We start from the raw sequence: 18,912 nt of genomic DNA, 5'->3' as shown, positions 1-18,912 counted from the left end.
GACGATTTCAAGCTCATTGGTTAATACAGCCTTAGAGGGCAAAGTGCAGCACTGGCAGAAGCCAACATCGTGCAGGTAAATCCTGACTACAGGCACTGTGATCAATAGGCTGATCATCTGACAACCATGGTCACTGTCTTCACACCGTTCCTTTGGTGGTAAATACAGCGGAACTTCTTGATCTGCAAGTTAGCCAAAGAAGTGTTAGATGACCGCAGAACATTAGGGGCTTATCATGTTAAATGAGAAGTGAACATCCGTGAATCTGTACTGTGCATTAGTTCTAAAATAACTTTGCAATATGTACTTATTTAAATTGAAGTGAAGTAATCTTGTGGATTAGATTTGTTATTTTATCTGTATCTTGATACTCTGCTGTAATTTTTAATGCTATGTTTAATTCGCTGGGTTTAATTGGCCAGGACAGGAGTCTCGAATAGCATAATTGTGTAATATAAATGACAGCAAATCCAATAGGAAAAGAGAAAGAAGCCACTTTATTCATCAGCCTCATGGACAATTTCCAGTATGTGAATAGGGGAGGATGAGTAAGAAAGAGAGCTAAAAGAAAGAGGTGATACATTTGGAATCAAAATGAGAATTTTGGAGGTCTTACTTTGATAAGGCAACTCCCAGCAGCTTGCTGGCTTCGTGCAGGCTTTCTTTACTCCTTTGAACTTGTTAATGAGGCTCATGCTGTGGGCCTGGAAGTGAGAAGGTGTATTCTGGCCTCAGGGATCTCTATTTCATAAACATCTGCATTACCAGACTTCATTGTGGCGGTGCAGTCAAGAAGGGGCGTACAGACTTACGAGCCACTCCCAGTACTGCATGGTGAAGGCCAAAGACTTGGTCCAGAGAAACACCTGCATGACAGGAGAAGTAGTGTATACAAAATGCAGCTACTTTACTGTAGACCCATTTCAATTTTAGCTACACTACTCATGATTCTTGAAAACTAGTGTGTGCAGTGACTGCTTGCTCCATCCCTTATGAAAATAACCACTTTACTATAAATAAAACCAAAAAACTATGATTAAACTATGGTGAACATAAATTAATAATTTATTATTAATTATAGGTTTTGCTAGACTCAACCATAGATTAATGATTGTGCTAAAAACTAATTTTATTTCACTTTTAAGTGTTTTTGTCTGTATCAAAGTTATATATTTCATTAGCTATGTTTTCATCCAAACGCCCTCAGAAATAAAGGTAAAAGCTGTCACTGGGCTGTAATTTTTCAAAAGGTACATGTTTGTCACACCTAAAGGGTCTCACTTTGGTATCTTAAAGATACATATTAGTACTTAAAATGTACATATTTGAACCAAATGGGTACAAAAGTGTGCCTTTGAAAAAGTACCGCTTTAGTGACCAGCTTTTGTACCTTTGTATTTCTGAGGAGTTAAGATTCATTTTTTCCAAATCAGAGAAAAGATTGTGTGATTTTTCTTTTACATGCTTTATACGAGTCTGTATTAACTGTAAAATGATCCTTCACATAGTTCCATGTGTACCGCTGCAAAACAAAAAGCAATGTGACAATCAAAAATCCTCCAAATGATGTACATCACACTTTTTGTCCACAAACCTTTATTTAACCATACTACTGTTCCATATTCACAATATTAATTTAATATTCACACAGGTTGTGCAAATCAACAAGATACGGTCCTGCTCAGAGTAATTAGTCACTGTTGTCTTAAAATCAAGTTCAAGCTGTCTTTAAGTCTAAGGAAAGGCATATAGGCCAGCATTTAAACTAAAACATGGAAGCATCAATTAGGTGAAATGAATCACCCTGTTCTTTCATATGCATTTGCTGATGGTGTCTTTCTTTTGCTGGGGACATTTGACTGACAGATACTGTTTGTCCTCATCTGACACATCTCAAAACACACCATAAATCCATCAATAAAAGCCCTGTCAGTCAGTCTGTAATAATCAATGTGAATTTAATTAAGGCTGATGCCATGAGAGTCATCTTTCCAGTTTCCAGGCCACTACCACGAGTTTGTTTCAGTGAATCGTGGGGACATTACTTTTTATACCAGCCAAACACTCACTTCTATTTCTATCCCCAACCCTTAACCTACCCTTATGAGAAAACCTGTTTGCATCGTTACACTTTCAGATAAACATTAAAAAGATAAACATTACTATTTTTATTCGTTTTTTTCCTCCTTGTTTTTTCCCTACAATGCCAAACATTTAGGGTTTTATTTTAACACACTTCTGTGTCATCAGCGAAAAGATTCCTGCTATTACAGTGCTCCTGCTGGGTTTGCGCCACTCCAGCAGATAATAGTAACCAATCCTTTAAGTGAAATCAATGTACATTGTGTGCTGTACTCAATGCACTACAGTAGATAAATGTTTAAAAATGCCTCTAAAATGAATCTGTATTTGTATTTAGTATGTATGCATGCATGCTTTCATGAACTATAAATGACGGTCGAATTTTCTGACTAGCTGACTATTTTGCTGCGTTGCAGAGCTTTTGGCTGTCGAGAGACAAGTGTGATTTCTCAGGGCACCTATTTCAGTGATATCTGTCAGGTAATAGGATATTCAAAGCATGATATTCTAAAAAATGCTTACACCAGATACTCAAACAAAATGCAATTCACTTGCAGACCAAGGTGGTTGCCTGGTTTCCTAGTGTGGCAAACCTTTGTTATTCCTGTCTGTTTTGATGGTTTTAGATCGGTTTTGAGTACTTTCAGTTAGGAGAGCAGTTAGCTGACCAGCTAATTTAACACCCACTTGGATCAGGCTGGCAGTATAGGGGATACAGCTTAAAATAATGTCAGATTGCAAAACAAAGTGGCATTGTGAGATGAAAAATCATTCTGTAAGATATAAAGTCAAACTGTGAGATACCAAATCACACTGAGACTAAGTCATTATTGGGAGATATGAAGTTGCAATAATAAAAGTAGCAATTATGGATCTGTATGCAAAGTCAGAAACAGGCTTCTGCATGGGAGTCCAGCTAAGCAGCTAAGATCAGCAAACATTGGTTTGAGATGTTCTTTCATCAGGAAAATACACAACAGCGCAATTATATGACATAATTATATCGTTTGTGTTTCTAAAAAAAAAAAAAAAGGGTTAAAACATAAATGTTCTGAAATAAAGAAAACTCAATAAAGATTTGCACAACATTGGAAAGTGTGTATGTGTGTGTGTGTGAAAGATAGAGAGAGAGCGAGAGAGTCAAACAGAGATCTTGTAAAAGTGAAGCATAAAGGGCTTGCAGAGGGATAAAAGGTTTGATTGTAAAGTGAGTCCAAACTTTCCACTGAGAACTGAGAGATGTAGAGAAAAGTGACAGATGGAGAACGAAAGAGAAGTGTTAGTGGAAGCAGTGGGCTTGAAGACTGCATGGAAATACATGGAAATGGGAGAAATGAACTTAAAGATACAGTAAAGAATGACAAAAACAAAACAAACATATAGGGACAGATGAGTGTAGGCGAAAGAGAACGGGCGAAAACTGGAAATAAAGAAAAAGACGCCTGGGGTAGAACAAATGAAGGGAAAGAATATTTGAGAGACAAAGTTTGCTAAAAGGAAAAGAGAGGAAAGAGAAAAAGAAATAAATCAGCCAGAGAGCACAAATCAATAGCAGGGCAGCAAGATGGGGCAATGCAGACAGAAATGTCATAAATAAATAAAAAAATTTAAATAAAAAGTAAACTAAACTAACAAATGAACAGAAGACGAGTATGAGGACGTGGAGTGCAGGTACAGCATTAATAACAAACTCTTCTCATGGCTGATGCAGTGAGATAAAGCTTTACCCGTGCTAGATTGCTACACTTTCGACTAAATTAACCAGTGAAATACACTAGAGAGAAACCAATGACAGTAAGAGAGAGTGATGAGAGGGGAATGAGGGATCTTCAAGAAACTAGAGGTCTTCCATGACCAATTACCTCAACAGATGTGCTCATGAATAAAAAAACTGTGTACTTAACAAAAGAGGCACACAAGCTCAGGTGGTAGAAAAGCACAAAAGAAATATGGCTTGTATATATCTATATTCAATTGTAATCTCACACATTTTTTGCAGCATCTTCCATTTTTCTTTTTCCATTTTTGGATGTATATATATATATATATATATATATATATATATATATATATATATATATATATATATATAGTGTACTAATGTAGATAGCTGTTTGTAAAGGAAATCTTAAAAAAGATTTTTTAAATAATCTGTTACACAATATCTGGACTATTGCATTGTGTTTGTCACTCTTGTCTAAAAATATGACATATACTATAATATATGACAAAAATAAGTTTACAATATTTATTTAAATAATAACATCTGTTCAGATTGACATTTGCATGTGCTTATTTCTTTTCTTTTTAATAGAGATTTGAGAGAGCCAAAAGCTTTAAACTGTGCTTTAACTGTTTTGTAAAGCAACTGTATATATAACTAATAAATGTATAACTAAACAAATAACTAAATAAATGTATAAATGAGACAAAATAACCATTTCCAAATATATGCACACACACACACATTCGACTCCATTTTCTTTGCAGCACTGCAAATCTGCAGCTTTACAGTTTGTGTTCAATCATCTAAGAGGTCACAGCCTGACATAGCAATCTTCGACTGGTCACATGTCTTCACATTATATGAATTCTCAGGTCAGAGAGCATTTAAGTGGAACTTGAGAACGTAGTGAAATGTACAAATTTCTTTGCACAAGCTTGATGTACAGACTCTAGCATTCACATGCGTATGAATGTAATTTAACGGAATGAAAAGTGTACCGTGTTCGTATCTTATCTGGGGTAACCATGGTATTTTATCTTTTGTATCCATGTAAAAGAGTGAAATTGCTTTTCTTTCAGCTCATCAGAGTTGTTTTATGCAAAACAGACAGATTATCAGAACAGACAAATTGCATCTGTTTTGTGCCACATATTTGTGTTGGTGTGAACAGACCTTTAAGGTTTGGGCCCTTTAGCTCTAAGATTTAAAGGTCAGAATGTAAACCTGCACAATCTGTGCTGCTGACATGAATGATACTGCAAACTGTGTAGCCTTTACACAGTAGAAAAAAGTCTTCTCACTATCACACAGCGATGCCACAGAAGAACCTTCTGGGTTTGGTTCTTCAGATGTTATAGGTTCATTATGGAACCATTTAAACACAAAGGTTCTTCTGTGAAGCTCCTTTATTTTTCAAAGTTTAAGTAACAATTAACAATGATGTTTATCTCATTAAACTCCTAATTTGCTGCTTGTTAATAATAAATCAGTTAATAAGTTTATGGTTGAGGAGGATTAAGGGATCTAAAATTTGGTAATTCAGAATAGGGCATTAATAGTGCTTTCTAAGTACTAAAAACAGCTAATGTGCTAGAAATATGCTAATATGCAGTGTTAAGAAGGTTACTTTGGAAATATAATAGGTTACAGATTACAAGCTGCTCTATTTAAAACGTAGCAAGTACTGAAACGATTTTACTTACTTTAATAAAGTAATGTAACTGAGTACATTTGATTCATTTTTTTATTAATTTTTTTTTTCTATATTTTGCTAAACTGTTAATCCTAATTGAAGGGTTAACCTTACAGTGGTACTTAACACTAATTACTGTCAGATTTTTCAAAACCATTAACGACTTAAATTAGGGTTACAATAGTTTAACTTTAATGCACAGCCATCACTAAATCAGACTTTAGCACCTCTTTTCACTTTTAGATTTAAAATCATAACAAGACAAGTTTAATAGCCATGATACTGTTTTTGAAATCAGTGTTTACATTGATGTCTGACATTTTGAAGCAGTTTATGCAATTTTGGACAGAAATCAGCCAAATCTGAAAGAGCGTGTTAATATTCTTTGCAATTGTTAACATTTTCATAATTAACTGTAACTTAACGATATATTTATTACGTCTATTTTGTAATTAAATTATATAATTCCATTACATGTAACAACTCTATGAACTAAACTAAAATGAACTAAAATGTTATCACTATCCCATTAACTTACAATGTAAGATGTACCCCAGCCATATCTAGCGCTTCTCTGAGTCTATAAGCAACCACCTTAACAACCTCAGCTACTGCATAGTGATGCTCCTGGCAAGCACCCAGAACACCTTAGCAACCGCATAGCAACGTTCTGGCAACCACCCAGAACTTTCATTGTGGTGGCTATGTTCGTTGGAACAATTTTTTGGGTGGGGGTTGGGGTATTATCTCAGTTTTTAAAGAGAGACATTGACAGATTATTGGGTATGGTGTGGCTACATGACAGATTGCTGAAGAACATAAGATTATACTCTTGAGAATTTGAAGCTGAAGTGCAGAGGCCATTATCTAACCACACAGCCTCAGAGGAACCATATTTGGGGGACAGAAGAGGGTAAGAGAGGGAAAAGCTGGGAAGAGGAGCTATGATTTAACTTTGACGGTAATGAAGTGAAGAAAAAGGAAATAAGTGCAGTTAAAAAGAAGATGGGGAAGAGGAATGGGAAGATTCACTAGCTCTCTTTTTTCTCTGTCATTAGTCTTTGTCCAAGGTGTGTCAACATATTCCTTTCCCTGCTACTGCAGGCCTTTTGTTTAACATGCCTCTCAGGACAGTACATGGACACTACAGCACACATGCACACAACTGTATAAAAGTACAAATGTATTGATATATGACGACAACCTCTACTGGGTCCCTTGATTAATGAGCTTAGCGACTTGACTAATTAGACATCATTAATCAATTGAGCTGCCTGCAACTTAAGCAACATTAAACTGATCATGGGCAGCTTGTTGAATTTAACTGCACATTTACTGACTTATGCCAGAAACAAACTTTATGTAAATGAAAGTGTGAACCAAATGTCGCATGTTGTTCAAGAACGCTCCATATCTGATTGATTTCTAAAGAATCAAGCGATACTGAAGAGTAGAATATGTATAATATATCGCAGTTTAATAGAATAGAGTTCTTCCTTGATAGTGATAATTAAAAATACTACTGTTTCTAACGTTATTTTTAGCATAACGCTCAAAACTGTTGCTGACCCCAAACCTTAGAAAGGTATTGTATATAAATACATTTATAATATTTTTAGATTTTTGAGCACTGACTTTATTTGACAAAAGGAGAGACAGATGATAGTAGAATAGAAACTGGAACTGGAACGAAAAAGTCCTCCAGTCAAACTTGGGTTTCTCGAAGCGCTGATATGTCAAGTGCTCTACCCACTATCCTCTTACTCTTTTTTTTAAGCTGAACTACAGATGAAATGCAGTGGATAAAGATGTCATAGTGTCTGTCTACATAGTCCAAGAACTAAACAATAAAGCAGATGGAATAAATGTTTCATGCTTTACATATCTATTGCTATTTGGGGGATTTTCTCAGTTTGCAAAAACCCAATCATTTTAAGAGGAACGCATGCGATTGGGAGCTCCGCTTAAGGGCAAAAAAGTTCCTCCGCAGATTTAGCTTGCGTTCAACAAAGCTGCCAGGTTGAAAGTGACTTTTGTGAAAACCATGCTACTGACAACAAAGCTTTCTTTGCTTGTGAAACGTCTAGTAAAATTTGCTAATGTAACCACAACTTCACACATTTCTTGTCCACTCACCAGTGTCAAGTTTGGTTCCTTTAGTGCAGGCTACGATGGCACCCATGCTTGGTTGAGAGGTCATGCCTGCCATGGAGTCCACTGCTACGTCGACTATATCTGCACCTGCTTTTGCACAGGCTAACATTGCGGCGACCCCGCACCTGCAGTATCATGAGTGTGAACATGGATAGGGACGTCAGGAAAACGGTCCCGCAATGCTCCAATCAGTAAACGGCTGGCTTCGGGCTTCAGCAGGCCAGCCATGTCCTAGGAAGCAAAGAGAGCAGAGCTGCTTTTAACCACTCAAGTGCACCCCACAGAAAAGAAAATCACATTATGACGATCACTGTCATTACAGCAGCTCAACAAAGAAAAAGAGAGAAGAAACAGAAATAACAGAGCGAGAATGAGTATTACTGTCAATGCCTTCAGTCATTACACCCTTGAGTGACTGCCAAACACTGCTGAAAATATCATGCTAAGAGTCCTGACACAAAAAACAGCGGTTATATTAGCAAATCTTTCACCTCTGTGAAGGTGGAACATATGATTGTCAGGCCAATTCAGCATGTGTGATTTTTCCTTGTACACGTGATCTACCTTAATAGCCAGTATGTGCGTTCCAGCCTTTACTAGCTCATTGGCCAGCTTCAGATAGTACTCCAGTGAGTATTTCTGTCTCATGGGGTCAGACACGTCTCCCGTGTAAGAAATGGCCGCCTCCACCACGCCTCCGGCCGCCCCTGCTGCTTCCATCCCCAGAAGCATGTTGGGAATGTAATTCAAGGAGTCAAAAACACGAAAGATATCCATTCCGTTCTCTTTGGCTACCTCGCAGAATCTAGAGAAAGAAAGAGAGAGGATAAACAGAAATAAGGCTGTCAGCTCTGCTCTACAGCAAACTCCTTCAAAACTGACATTTACGATGTTATAAGAGCAAAGAGAGACATTTGTTTGAATGCACATTCAAGTCAAGCCATTGACACCAGACATTTTAGTGCCTGCAAGGATATTATGTACTTTCCAACAGTTATCATTGGAAGTTTTTTTTTTATTACGAATTGCGCAGATTTTAAGACAGTCGCAGCTATGACAAAGTGTGGTCACAAGAGCATTTCCATGTGATTGCTAAGATATGCTGAGAGGCTTTTAGCATGTTGATCTGCGGCTGATAATGAGTTTTGAGACTGTGGTGCTATGAAGCTGTTAGGGGTATGATGCATCTATGTTCTATATTTTCTCTCTATTTTCATCCAGTATAATTAATATGAGAGTCTTTATCAAAGTAGTACAACATTTGTGAGCAAACTTTGCCTATTAAGAACTTAAGAGACAATCCTAAATACTGTGTGTACAGTACATGATGTTAATTATTAGCTTAACATTTAAAATAATATACAAAAAATGAATGTGAAGAGCTCTACAATTGTTTACTGCTGATATCAGCTCCAACGCTCTATAGCTCAGTACATGCACTGCCTTCTTTTGTGTACGTGTGTGTTTATTTTGTGCCTACAAATGTAATCACCTAAATTGTGTGGACAAGCCAACAGCACCCACAAGGAAAACAGCTTAATAAACAATATCTTAAACATTGCAGAAAGGTTTCTGCAAGGGTAGAATTAGGAGTACAGGATAGAAAATAACATTAGCCAATGGAAATGTGTGATCTCACTTGAAAACTGCATTATCAGGGTAGTTTGTGTATCCCACAGCATTGGCTCCACGTAGTAGCATCTGAAATGGGACATTGGGAATCAGAGCTCGGAGCTCTTGAAGTCTCTTCCACGGACATTCCCACAGAAAACGCATTGCTACATCAAATGTAGCTCCTAGAGAAAGCGAGAGAGATATTAAGATCATGTCAAGTGATCCTCAGTAAGCCGAAACGCTCGCAGAGTTGGGGAACATCCAAAAAAACCTTGAATGTACATGTATTTTGGCTAGAGTGTGTGTCAATGTGTCACGTGCCTCCCCCAGTTCTCCAGGCTGAAAAGATTATTGAAATTGTGGCTCACAAACGGAGCAATCTTCTTGAGGTCGTGTGTCCTGACACGAGTGGCCAGAAGGGACTGGTGGGCATCTCTGAAGGTAGTGTCCATCAGTAGAAGGCCCTGGTGCTGTCTAACTGCCCGAGCAAAACCCTCAGGACCCTCCTTCAACAGGACATCACGGAAGCCCATGGGCGGCTCACCTGCAAGGAATGAAAAAATATTTTTTTTTGCAGCACACATACAACGCCACTTGATCAACATCTTGATAAAAGAGATTTGGTCAATTTTGACAATAACAATAATTCACTAAATGAGAGACTCATTGAATCATTCATGCAGCGGTTTCATTCATAAGGTTCAGCCTATATTGACAATAGTGTACATATTTTGGCTTTCTATCTACAATATAATAAGCAGCAGTGTCAAACCATTAAATCACATCCAAAATAAAAGTTTTTGTTTGCATACTATACAGTATGTCAATCAATCAATCACTTTTATTTATATAGCGCTTTTTAACAATACAGATTATCAGTATCAAAGCACTGAACAGTATAAAACAGGAGAATACAATGATAGGGATGTATAATGATAAGATTGAAGTATTTGTTATTAAATGCAGAGACGGTCTCTGTAATCAAATCGATGATAATCGCTAGAGATTATTATACGCTTGATATGCCCGATATATATATATATATATATATATATATATATATATATATATAAACACCACACAGTATGTGTTTATGTTTATACATGATAAAATATAAACCACACCGTGTTTTATTTTATATATGATAAAATTAGTTTGCATTTAAACAGCTTAATAAGTTAATCATATAGTGAATGTGTGCATTCTTAAGGCTTTTTTCTTTGCAAAAATTTGTGATACAGCTACCCGTCGCCTCACACATTTACATGACAATTGCAATAGCATCACAGATACATATCACACACCCTTAGGGACTGTATCTACTATTTATCTACTATTAACTACTGACAGTCTTTGACAAACAGCTATAGACTGACGTCGCAGTAATCGACGGCTTCTCATTGTGAGCTTGTCACACGTACAGCTTTGAAGCAGGTGATCAATTAAATGAGTGCCACTGACACTCCTCACTGATTCCCTGTCATGCAACGTTTCGTTTTGGCAGCCAATCAAAGTAAACTTGAAATAAGAACAGGAACACCACATGAATGTTTGTTGAGGAGAACAGGAAGATAATGAGGCGCTGAATAGTTTAAACCAGACCACATTTCTCTACTAAACCTAAGCATTGTTTCTCCGCCTGGAGCTCACGGGTCAGTGCCAAAGCTACGAGAACCTGCCAACCAAGAGACAATGGGAAATTCCTACTATTTATAGGTTTCAGATGTGACAGTTTGAGGGGCCATTAACTCAGCAGGCAGGTGTTGGTATTGTTAACTTCCATTACAAACAAAGTCGGACATACAGTTTCTCTCTATTAATGCAAATGAGGCAAACGCTTAAAAAAACTCTGGGGGTTGCTAGCTTATTCTAGCAGAAATCAAATCAAATCGCACTGCCCAATGAGAGAGAGTACGAGATAAAAGGGACGAGGGAAACCAATGATAGAAGTGCAGTAAGTAAGACATTGATGCATAGATTTGCATATTTCAAGGCATAAATACACCCACATGTGGGTCTAAATGTATGTGTTGCTGTGGGAATTTCTCTGTATGGAACGCTGGCGGCCATATGAAAGGAAAGATGAAGGCCAAAGCCTATTTATCGCTCATTGTGTGTCTGAAACGCATATGCAACACACACAATGCAGAGGAGCATCTCATGAGGCTTGGGATACACCTACCACAGATGTGACCTACTTACACAGACACTTGCATTTTTTATCCCATGAAAGACCTTTTCCATACAAACACCTACATACACAACACATATTTGGTCCAATTGTGTAGGGGGCCGATTTTGTACATGCTCTACAAACTATAGCCAGTCCCACTGAGAACTCGCTTCTAATGCACAACGAATGATCCCGAAAGTGGGGAAACTTTTTTTGGGTGTGCATACTTAGACGCACACAATCCATCAAGGGTCCTTTGGGAATTAGTTTACATATCATGTTCAACAAACACGAAAAGAGGTATGCCAATGAGAATAGGAGAAAATTGGCTAAATTAATTGCACACACATATGCATACACATATCTATCCCCTAGGAATCTCTCTCTCGCACACAGAGGGAGCGTGGTATGCGGCTCACACACACACCTAAACCCCTGTAATGAGATTTCTAATGTGGCCGGATCCCTCTTTCATTTGGCAGAGGGAAGGAGAGAAGGGAAGGATTAGAGCTGCATTATCACACTCTCGTTCATCCACAAAGAGAGAGAGAAAAGAGAGAGGAGACAGTGGGGGGGAATGCTGCCAATGTTTAGGGTAGTTAGAAACAAGACTATGAATTCCATTGACATCTGTAGTAGTACACTTTTGATGTGACAAGTGTGCACGTAACCCGAGATATGGGTGTGCAGCACTGGGGAGTAAAACTAAACTAAAACTAAACCTAAGATAATCTAAGAAGAAGAATGCTACTAAATTAAACAGATAGTTTAGCCAAAAATTATTCATTTACTCTTTGATTTAGACTTTCGCTCAAATAAACAGACAACAATCAGTCATATGTTTAGTTGGTGAACCCGTTCTAACTATTAACTAACCATTAAGCATGACTTTTGCTTCAATGATCTTCTAATTTGCTGCTTATCTATAGTTAGATAGATGAATAAATGTGTTATGGTTTTGGAATGGCATCTTTCCTAAAGAATGCAAAAAACACTGTATAAGTCTTATGAAAGCAGTCTGAATGACTTGCTGTATGTTTTCTGAAGTCGTATGAAAGCCTTGCATGAGAAACAGGCGGAATAAAAAGGCTTTATTCACTGAAAAGCTTAACCTACAAGAAAAGAAGCAAAGTGTGGTTTGATTCTCAAGGTTAACATAATGGATAATTACGTGGTTGCAACAGTTAACAGCTCAATTCAGGGGAGAATTATTTGTGAATAATCATTGAAATTTGTGTCTCTTCCTCACACAGGACTATTGTATGGATTCAAAATACTTAGAATATAGTTCCCAGGTCATATAAACCCCTTTAATGATGCTTTTATAGTGTGCGTTCACCCTTTCTGCAGGTTAAAAGCTTCACTCTCATTCTTACATGCATTGTAAATGGAACGTGAAAGCATGCACAGGCAACACACTCTAATAACACACCGTTTTACATTTTACAGAATTGGGTGCAGATACTTATGCATTTCCATGATTTCATTTGTACGTTGTTGTAGAATCTGTCCATATGTAGGTATTAGATTTTTACCTTCATGTGTTTTTTTGTTTGGTTTTGTATGAATCAGCATTAATATAAAATCAGTTATGTTTATAGTTTATAGTTAAATAGTTACATTACTGAGATTAGTTGGAACATTCTTTAAAGTTTTGCATTTGTTGAGTTTAATGGAATAAATTTAGGGTAACTAAATATTGACAACATTTTCCTGCATTTTTCAAAGAGTTGACCCATCTAGAAACTGAGCAACTTTTAAAGAACAATTTTTAACTATAAAGAATAATTTGTATCTTGGGGACGTACAGTTTCAAAGTAGTGTGTGCGTGTGTCATACCCAGAGAAACAGAAGAAACAACTGGATCTATGGATGAGGACTTGGCTTTTACTGGAATAGGAGTCATGGGTCCATTTACCATTATGTGACCTATGGAGAAAAACAGCAGATGTTTAAACACAAATGCATTCACATACATTTTAGGCTATCACAGGTGTGAAACAATGATGAATGCGTGCACACACACACACACACACACACACACACACACACACACACACACTGACCCAGATAGTGCAGGAGTTTCTGGGCTCTGTTCTGTGTAGGTTTGAGGTTGAAAAGTTTCTGGTTCTCATCAATAAACTGGGTGTCAACTGTGGCGTACAGGAACTGGCTATTGCTCAATACATTCTGCAGGAAAGGGATATTAGTCTGAAAGAGAGAGAGACAGACAATAGAATTTAGGCAATCAACTGACAGTCACAACACACAAAATTATTTAACGCCATTGCAAAACTATTTCCATGTTCCTAATATGTTCTGAGTGCAATTATGTGGTTGTTATAGTGTTTCTATAGTCATCAAGTTGTTCTGAGTGGCTTACAATGCAGTTATGTGGTTGCTAGAGTGTTGCTATATAGTTGTGCTAAGTGGCTTTAGAGTAGGGATGGGTAATTCTGGTCCCGTAGAGTTTAGTTTCATTACTAATCAAATACATCTGCTTGTAATCCAAGTAATCCTGAAGACTTTGGTTAGATTTCCAGGACAGCGGTCTCCCAGGATTTTTATTTTATTTTATCCTTTCACCATCCAACTAATCCTAAGTATGACCAATGATCATTATATTTTCCTTAACAAACACCAGCAACAAATGAACAAACAAACAGATACAATGCGAAACATTATCGTGATGCTAATGAAGAACAAAGCATCAAGATCAACTGGGGCCCATAACTGTCCACTTCATTGGCAGCGTTGTTTAGTACTCTCACAGGCCGTGGGAAGTTTGCATTGTAATCTGTATTGTCTGAAAGCACTCGGTCCTTTGCTGATGGCATCTATAAATGCATTAGCATTTCAGACAGCTGCAGTTCAGGCCATAACAGAGCTCCTGCACTGGAATAGGCCCCTAGACTGCAGCTATCAAAACAGCAGTGCACACCGCTCACTGCACCGATAAACACTGCTTTAGCGTACGCAATGGGCCATGAGACAGGAATGTGTCGTATGACAGAAAGAAACAAGTGCAAAGCAAGTACAGAAAAGAGATGGGGGTTTGTGTGTATTTTTATGTGACATACAAAAAGAGATCTTGAGAGTGTAAAGAGACTACAGGAGAGACAGAAGATGATGTCAAAGTAAAGATCTCGTGGTAAAAAGAGCAATGATGTTAGATCTGAATTCAATCCCTTTCAGAGCTGACTGTACTGACTGACAATTTGTCTCTACTATGCTGCCAGTATTCCTGCAAACACAGGGATGCCCTCTACTCACATACGTCACACATTGTGTTCTACAAGGGGATCAAAACCCAATTACCAAGCAAAACTTGAGAGAAAATAGAGGATTTCTCAAGAGGATTCCCATGGAAGCTGAGGAGTTAATGGAGGATTTAATGCAGTTTTTCCTCCTATTCCTATCCTGGTTGGATCTAATGCGATGAGCGATGAACAGTTATGAAAAGAAAAGTTCGAGAGAACACAGTTGAAGCACTAAGGAAAGATCTGAATGAGAGAGGAAATGGGAAAATTAGTTTCACTGGTACATGTATGTTACAGAAGAAAAGAGTTTGGTTGAGATAAAGAACTATTTTTATTTTTCATGTCATTCTTGCTCTAATTTGGCTGTCGTTCACTCCTGTCAGGCCCATGGGTCAAATTCAGCCTTTGCTTTTTGGCCTCATTTAACAGATCAGCTTTCACAGCGGTCTTATTCCTCTATTTCTCTCAAACTGTTTTCTGTTTAATCATGTCGATGCTTCTTGGTCTTCATTATTTTTGCTCCTTGATTTTACTCCACTACATTCTCCTGAATTCAGTTCGGTTCAACTGATTATTTCTGATCATACGATTTGTTTCAACATTACTTAGCTCGACTCATTACTCTTGACTGAATTAACTTATTCTTCCCAGTCTTTGATTCGATCATTTCGGTTTGACCCAATTCAACTAATTCACCGCAATTCAATTCTGTTCAGTTCAACTCAATTAAAAACCCTTAAAGTAATCCATATGAACTGAGCAGTAAACACTGATTTATACAGATACTGCACACAGAGCTCAGCATATATTGCAAACACTACAATGCAGCAATATTGAAAACAGTCTCATTGGTACTTGCAAAAGTATTTCTTTATTTAATGCGCACTGATCCATGTTGATATGTGAACAAGATCCCATAAAGCAAACATTAATCTTTAGAAGATTGGATTAAACCAATTGATTCATATGAATTACTTTTTGTTGGAACGTGTGCATATGTGTGCAAGTGCATGCAATGAAATTTGCAGCATATGCAACCAAGATATATTCTAATAATTAGACAGAAAACTTGAGCTCATGTTATAATCTACAGAGAATTAAGAAATTCTAGTGATGTCTCACAACTTGCTGAAGACCATTATTTCCAGCTGTCCATCTGTTCTGTGTTCAGGAACCAAAGCCAAAAACTGACTGATATTAGAGAGAAAAATAATAAACTAAGCAACATCAAAGACAGATCTGACCCCATCTTATACAAACTCTCTCTCTCTCTCTCTCTCTCTCTCTATATATATATATATATATATATATATATATATATATATATATATATATATATATATATATATATATATATTGTGTGTGTGTGCTTTTTAGATAAACAGAATATTTGTTAAGCACTTCAAACGTCCAAACAGCCCTGTGGCAAAGTGAGCCTATTTCAAACTGGCCTTTGACTGTCCGCAATCTCTTAATTTGCACAAAGAGCAACACACATGAACAAACAAACAAACAAATAAACAAATTACAGTGAATGCGCACAATTCTATGCAAAATAAAGGTCTGAGACAGTTTAATGAAAGGCCTTTTTTTGTCTGTCTAGTGGGGTGTGACAAAGCAAAGTATAGTCCTGTCAGCGTAATTGACATCTGTTCAAGAACAAACACGGTTCTTGAAAAAAAAAAGAAGCATAACCAAAACACACACACACATACTTCCCCAATGTGTGAAGCCATTAGCGCATAAATAGAGGCCTGTCAAGTAATCCATCGTTCCATCCATCCATCTGTCTCTCTATCTCTCTTTCTCTGCTAAACTGAAAAAGCGTATTAACAGACGTGGTAAGAAGACAACAGCAATCGCCAACGCCACAAACTTTCAGTGCAGAGCGAACGCTGCATTTCCGCCTGCCTGCACGTATTCGCTGTCCGTGGTGCTGAACAGAGTTTGCGTGCACGAGACAAAACAAGGAAGAGTTTGATGGTGAGTGTGACACTGCCTCCGTGATTAATTGTCTTCGCTTTTGATTCGCATGTGTTATGGCAACGGTGTGAATGCGCTGTGACTAAATGTGTGTGAGGATGGGGGAGGAACTAAATATAGAACACAAAAAACACAGACAGACTCAGATGCGTTCAGTAGGGTGGGGGTGGAGGCCCTTCTGCATAGTGTGAAAATAAATATTAGTTGACTAATATGGGCTTTTCAGTGGCTTAATGCAAAACCCAATACTGCGGCTCCAACAGTATTAGGATAATACGTCTAAATGTCTTTGCAGTACATAAAGACATCATTAGGGAGGCACCATATAGCAATGCCATATTAGTAATTAGCAGATATTAGGGTTGTTTTTATCATTATTTTTTTTATTGATTTTGGTATAATCTCATCTCTGCTTGTTCATTTCACAGTCACTGAATGCTCACTAAAAGTTAACATTTTCAATACATGTATCCAAATATCTACAAATAAAAGTTATGGATATAAGATGTCAAAACAGAGCCCACTTTGCTACACACACACACACACACACACACACACACCGATTCTCTTTATTTATGGTTGTATATTATGAACATAGCTAATAGCGAAAACTCTCCCATAAAATCAGACTAACAGCCTGAAAAATGATTATTATAAGCTGCTGTGAATCAGGGTAAGGCAAGTAAGCACAAGCCGAGCTCTGAACACAGATTTTTTATGTACTTCATCAATAATAGATTTTTGTTAATTTTTAACCATATAATCTTTTATACTGCGGCTTTAATGAAATCGCTCCAGACACAAAATATGCTGAAGTAACTCTTCCGTTCATTCAGACAGAGTTTATTGCTAATGCTGATAATATCATTTAAAATCCAACAGTTTACCTTACTTAGATGTAATTAGTTAACTTACTGGGATTTATTAAGTTACAAATAATTTTACTTGCTGCTATGAGTAAGGTCAAATCCCAATTCGATTTAATACCCCTTCCCCTACCCTACTTAATCCTTATGTTTGCATAACAATTAATGTTGATTATATACCTAGTTCACCCAAAAATAAAAGTATGCCCATTTTGGGCCAAACTATTCTATGAATGGTATGTAGCAGTTTTAATTATATTTCTACTTGAACTTGGTTAGTCATGTCACTGCTCTGGGTTGGTTGCTTGTCTTGCATGTCTAGCAAGTGATTTAAGTAAAGTAACCAAGGCAATAGTAAAACAAAATGTAAAGAAATATTAAACCCATTTACATCTGGTACCTTATTTTGACTCTCGCAAAGCAATACGTTTGTGTTGATTATATGATCAACTGTGTGAAGTTTTTTTAGGGTAGACATTTATCTGATTTTATTTAAAAATGTCTTCATTTGTGTTCAGAAAAGAAATAAAAGTCATGGTCGCGTAAACGACGGCATGAATTTCAAGTTTGGGTGAACTAATGAAATGCCAAGGCAGTGTAGGTGCAGATAACACTGAAAACTGATAATCCACATTTCCCCACTAATACTGTTTTTATTTTATTTTATCCAGGTGTCTGATGTTGACACAAGCCTGTGCATTTGTGTCTATTGGGGTTCTGACTACCACTGGAGATGAAGTATCTTCTCCGACCCTGTGTTTTCTTCATAGTTGTTGCAAATAACCTTCCTCAACCATTTGCTTATGGACTGTCGTGTGCTATGTTTAGGTTACTGCTGTATTCTCAAACCAGGTTGGTTTTGCTCTGTTTCAAAATATCTGTAATACAAGTTAAAACTGTATTGAAAATCACTACTTTTAACTTTGAGCTACCTCACTGGTCCAATCGTATGTGTCTGTTATTGTTATCATTCATTTGTAATGGATGTTTAAATCACTTAATCTGCTGGAGCAATGCTTACTTGCTTTTTAAGGCAATGGGTTTCCGTGCTTTTTAGGAAGTAAATCAGATAAGTATTCCAAGTTGCAGGAAATGTTGCAAGCTGTAAGAACTTGCGTGTAAGTGTAACACTAAATAAACATTTGCAAGTACAAATACCAAATGACTATCCTTATTTGACAGTTTTTCAAGGCACCCTTTTGCATGCTTTTTAGAGTAAGGTTAACTAATTAGATTTTACGGTGTATATAAATATTGTCGGAATAATCCACCTGCCTACTATATAGCTAATAAAAACAAGTGTAACAATGAGGACAAAGATGAGGCAGGAGTGCTGGTTTTCAGTAGTGTTACACACCACT

At 37.1% G+C, this 18,912-nt stretch overlaps 1 pseudogene; it reads right to left on the bottom strand.

Annotated features, from left to right (window-relative positions):
• LOC122347969 overlaps positions 1-18,912 on the bottom strand; it is a 153,688-nt pseudogene that overhangs the window by 14,288 nt on the left and 120,488 nt on the right.

The sequence above is a fragment of the Puntigrus tetrazona genome, chromosome 7 (assembly GCF_018831695.1).
Source record: "Puntigrus tetrazona isolate hp1 chromosome 7, ASM1883169v1, whole genome shotgun sequence".
NCBI lineage: Eukaryota > Metazoa > Chordata > Actinopteri > Cypriniformes > Cyprinidae > Puntigrus > Puntigrus tetrazona.
This window is presented reverse-complemented; position numbering and strand designations above follow the sequence as displayed.